Here is a 5750-nt window from a genome sequence, read left to right on the forward strand (position 1 = left end):
TGAGGAGGATAAAGCACTCTGGATGACACACAAGCAGAACAGGCTGCAGTACAGGGAGCAGAAGATGTTTACTAACTGGGAGCAGGATGCACAAGGCCTCTTTGCCCAAATGTAGCAATTCTGTGACCAGACAAAAGGAAAACAAGACCATGAATCCACCAGCTGTTGTCCAAATTAAAGTCATATCTGTTCTCTATGTACAGCACTCTTCTGTAGTTTGGGGTTTGAGCTGTCATTTTTTGGACAAGCTATCATTTGCTGCCTGCCATGATCAAATTTGGACTGGAAAAGCTCATGATGTTAACACAGGCAGTATCAAAGCTATAATCTCAGCTCTATTAATCTTCTGCAGGTGACCTAAAAAGCTCATTAAGCTAGGAACTGTCTGATGGAGGACAGAGATATCTATTTGGTGCCTTGTTGCTTTGATGGCTTAAAGTGTTTGCTAATAGGAACATAACACCTTTCGATGCATGAGCCTTTCTCTGGTTTTGTGGTTAATGCTCTGAATAATGTTGGGGCTCTCATCCTAGATCAAAAACCTTGGAAGACTGAATGCCATTGCTATTTACCTCTAGAAGACTTGAGTCCTCACCTTATATCGAGGGTGATACTATTTTACTTATGAGTAATCGTGTTGTTAGTACAAGAACAGGTCTGCGTTGTGTGGGTCTTTTCGTTGTTCCTTTTTAAATATGATTGCCTGCCCTTAAGCTTGATGTTGCTTAAGTGGGGTATAACTAAAAAGTGGAATTGTGTTGTTCTTGTCCACTGTTTGTAGGACTCCATCTTTGGAGTATGGCTTCTAAGATGTCTGGATTTGCTGTTAAGCAAAGGAAGGCCTTGCTCCTCAGCCCACATTGTTACAGCTCTGTCCCTTCATAGAAAACCTGCCATACAGAGCTGCCTAGCTCTTCTTCAGCTTGGAAATTCCACGTGCAAAAAAACCCAACTTAATTGGGGGTTTGAATACAGTAGACAAGACACTTCCCTCTAATTACTGTATGTCACTGAAAAGAAAAGGGCTTTTTTTGCTACACATGTGTTTAGTACTGTAAATATACACAAGGAAATATTTCTAGAATAACAGAACAAAACTGTACAGTGTACTTTAACCTCCTGTGTTCACAGAAACAAGTCAAGATGTTTCTTAGAACCAATTGTGATTTCTGTTGTGAGAGAAAAAGAAAAAATGCCTTGTGGGCATCAAGAGGGATTCTTTAAAAGAGTGAGTCATCAATCAGGTGGCTGTTCTTCTGAATATGCCACGTGTTGGACTGCATGCCATCATTAATACATGCCCTGGAGTCCTGTCCAGGGGACAGTCCTGCTGTGCACGCTCTGCTTCTGGGCCATGCTCCAGGTTGTCGCAACCCTTATGGGATTAGATGGCTTTCTGATAAAAGGATAGATTATTTACTCTCTTGTTCATACAGCTATGATATCCCAATAATTTGTAGGGAAATGTTTCAAAAGTGAAACATTTCCTTGTGTTTGTCTTTCTCTAAAGTTTTTGTTTGCACTCTGCAGTGACACCTACGACTCAAAGTAAGCATCTGCCTTTTTACTGTCTGTCCTGCAGGCCTGTATATTTATTCTAGATTCAACAGTGTGTGTAGAGGGACTGAGATCGATGGATAAAATCACAGTGCAATACTGAGAAATCACCCTTGTAAATACTGTAATAAAAAGTTTTTTTATTCTTTGAAATAAATGTTGCCCACATATTGCTCATTTCAGTTACAGGAAGGCTCAATCATGAAATGATTCTAAAACAGGAACTTCCTTAAAGCTTCTCCCCTCTAAAATCTGCTGAGAACAGGCTAAAGGAGGAAGCAGGAGCCTGATTCTCCCAGAGATAGCAAACTAGGGCAAGGCTGGTTTTGCTTTAACCTGCTTGCTGTCGTAACAGACCAAACATGTTTTTCGTAACGCCAAGTCATTTATTGGCCGATAGGGGGAGCATGGGAGCCAACATGAATTTGAGAAATCGCCTCTCAGAGCTCCATTATTATGTAGGATGTGCCAGAATGTAACAATTTGCACAGATGATCTTTGCACAGAAGGGAAGCACGGTGAAACTCAAATATCATTATGGAGGTATGCAAGCCCATATAAAACAAGGGAATATTGTAACAGAGTACATGGAAGATATATCTCGGGCAAGCACACACCAGGCTCTTGCTTTGTGCACTGCAATGTACGCAAACACAGATGCATGCGGTGTACCTCTGCAGACTACTGTGGAAGCCCTGACATTTGCATTAGGGTGGCTATGCTCTCTATACTGTAGGTCAGAACAAAATGTTCTTCTGCCTCCAGGGCTGTGTATAGCTGACATTACTCCCACACCTACATTTCACAGGTCTAAAAATAATAAGACTCAGATCATGGGTAAAAAAAAAAACATCTGTTTTCATGGTGACTAAAGCAAGGTTTTTGTATATCCTACCCCAGCTGTCTGTCAATGTGTGGGTCAGTGATGGAGCAGGAATAATTAAGAAAACCTGTCTCATCCTTGTTTTTGACCTCTCTGTGCCTGATGTTCCTGTTGGTGTTCTCTCCCTTCTTTCACAGCAGAAAACAAATTACAGCCTCATTTATTTCCTCTGTTTTCTATCTGGGGCCTGTTTTTAAATTTGATTTCTGAAAAAAGTGGAAGGAGATTTGTAACTGGTTCGATCCTTGTGCTAATTAGTGAGTTTTATGACTGCCCTCATTCCGGTGTGCGTACTGAAACTAATATAACCAACTGGACTTTTGGACACACAGAAGGATAAACACTGGCTCACTGTGGGACAGACTGACACAATGTCATTCCCCCCTGTATGAGTTCAACATCAATCGATCACCTATCAGGAGCTTTGTAATGGGCAAATTCTTAAAGATAGTTCAGGTGGGTAGCTGCGTCAGCATGCGTAGGCTGCAAAGGAACAAGTAATAGGTTTATTCCATGCTGAAAAAAAGAAGAAAGAGAACACAACGTTTCGGCCGTGGAGCCTTCTTCAGGTGTCACACCTGAAGAAGGCTCCACGGCCGAAACGTTGTGTTCTCTTTCTTCTTTTTTTCAGCATGGAATAAACCTATTACAAATTCTTAAAGATCTGTGTGCTGGACTAGCTGGAAATAATGTATTTTAAGCTATTTTTGGAAACCAGGGACCCAGTACACAGAAAAAGTCTAAGTTAGCAAGCAGATCATTTAAAGGCTCCAGTTGGCACTGGTGATTATAGGCCCAGTTGCAGCAAAAACCAGTAGACACAGGTACACTCCAGAACCTGGCTTGAGAAACAGTGAATTAAAAAATAATGAAGAACAGAAAAAAAAGACACCCTAGTCTGGTTTTAAAAGACAATATCCAATTACTTTTTAAAGACAATTGTGCATGTGATAGTTTTTGTTTTTCAAAGCCTACCTCATTGTTTGTTTTCACCAGGAGATCCAAGTACTGTATTACCTGTACATGTTCTTTTTAAATTTATGCTGCAAAAATTGCTTGAGCTCTTTGTATTGTAGATTTTGCTGTTTTAATTGATAAAGGTGCATAGCTGGCTCAATGGTTTATTACAGATTTAACAGACATGTAGCCCTGCAATCAATAAACACCTTTAATGATGATTCTGTAGCTGCTGTGAAGGAGTGGAGCTCTGGCTGACCTTTGACCCAGGCAGAAGGAGCAGTAGGTGGGGGACTGCCAGCGGAGGGTGACAGCGTGCACGAGAGCTGCCCTCGCTCTTCCGCCCAGCGGAAACGCTCCTGCTCAACGAGACGTGACAGAGACAGAGACAGCGCATCCTCAGCTCTGCTGGGACAGTGGGCTGAGCCTTTGAGAGACAAGGGGGTCCCGGTGCTCACAAACTCCCACCAAAAACAATGAAGCCAAAGTGAATGATACAATTCAAAGTGCAGCGTGCACGCGTTTGGAAGAAAGCTGGTAAAATCGTTTAAAAAAACGGTACCTGTTAGTAGTATACTGAAAGAAGGTACGTTGGAGAGTGGAAGCTTTTATTGGCCCTGCGTTGCTTTTTTCGGATGGTTATGATGAAGTATATTTTCATGTATGTATATGAAGTATGCAGTTTATGGGGCGCTGTTCTGTAATAATATGCTATACAAGAATCGCTTTGAAACATTCCTTTCAACGATCTATTCCTCTTGAGTCTAAGGATTTTACTCAGAAACTGCTCATAGCGTTAGTAAAAGGAATGCTTCTGGGAAAGCCTCAAAAACATGATGTTCAAGGCGCTGATGACAGCGGCTTCAATCTTTCTTCCTCTGATGTCTGTCTTTTCTTCCAGATAAAGAGTGGATCTGCATGTACCTGTGAGTGGGATTGAGTAGATCAAATATAAACACTGTAGGCAGCGGACAGACATCTGAGACCTAATGTTGCATTCCTCACCAGCAGTGGAGAGCTAGCCAAAAAAAAAAACGACTTTGAATAATTATGTGGCCTGTATCTAATATTTACTGTGGGAAAGGGGATTCATAGCATGTGGTATTAGCAACTAATGTCATCGGCAAAACAAAGGTTGTGCAACTTCAGGAACATGTGCAAATCTGAATGTCAACCACTGTGTATGTGGGCTGACAAACACTGAGCCGGTACTGTACTCGTTGATTCTGCCAATTTAAAGCCTGTGTGCGCCTTACTTTTTAACTTTGAATACTTGATTCAAGTGAACATATTCTGGCCCGGTGAAGGTTAGTCTGATGTTCGGAAGAGCAGAGATTTGGAACATGTAGTATTTGTTACATTCGGGTGCCCTTTTTGCAGGCAAAGTCGTTCTGGGCGGTTTTTTTTTTTTTAGAAATGAGCTTGTCGTGCAAAATGGTCGGTTTCAGTTCTCAAATGAATCCAGAAATGACAAAGACAGTAGCGCTGACTGAATAGTGCGAAAGGCACCGCGCAGAGCCGGGGGTCTGGATATGAGCTGGATCCTGAGGTTCTCAGAAGTTATCAGCGTTAGGGGTCTCAGCCTGGTATGACAGGAAGACAACGCGCTCACAGGACAGGCTGGGTTTCTGTCCCTCTGAGAGAGAAATGATTTGAAGATGAGCTATTGTGCGAAGGTTGCTCAGAGCTGGAGAATGGAAATGGTTTTATGCAAAGCGTTTCGTCCACAAAGCAGTCATTTTTGCATCGTTTCTATTTCGACGTGTTATATAGATTTTGTGTCGGTTTTAAGCTCTGAAGTGCTTATCTCGTGTTATAAAACAACAGCCTAGAAACAAGGGTTAACTACATTTTACGAAATTCAGTTTAGGACGCAGTTTTTGTTCAGAGATGGGACTAGATGCTGAAAGTGTGTGTAGCGAGGGACATTTTGATCTAGACATGTATTTTCTGCACCAATAAATACATACAGAAATGCGTGTTTTATACACAGATATTTCCCTCAAAAACTACGGACAGTTCGTCTTTGTACATTGTACATTGTACATTGCACATGCTGTGAACAAACGGCTTTAGTCACGTTTAAAATGTCATACGCCCCCTAAAACCACTGTGTCACACAAATAAAAACACACATTCTCGCTAGTTGAAGTAGCGTGTTTCGAATTGGTCAGACAATTCGTATTAGGATTCTGAATTGAATATTATTCCATGATATAACAAAAGGACTACCAAAAAGAGAGTTTGGTCATTTCTGTTTATGTCTGTGACTATCCTGGGTCATTTTTTCAGCTCTTTCCTCCTCTGATAGCTACTATCTCACATCAAAAGGGAAGTCGATTTGCGTAGGTGC

The sequence above is a fragment of the Atractosteus spatula genome, chromosome 20 (genome assembly GCF_055471065.1).
Source record: "Atractosteus spatula isolate fAtrSpa1 chromosome 20, fAtrSpa1.hap1, whole genome shotgun sequence".
Classification (NCBI taxonomy): domain Eukaryota; kingdom Metazoa; phylum Chordata; class Actinopteri; order Semionotiformes; family Lepisosteidae; genus Atractosteus; species Atractosteus spatula.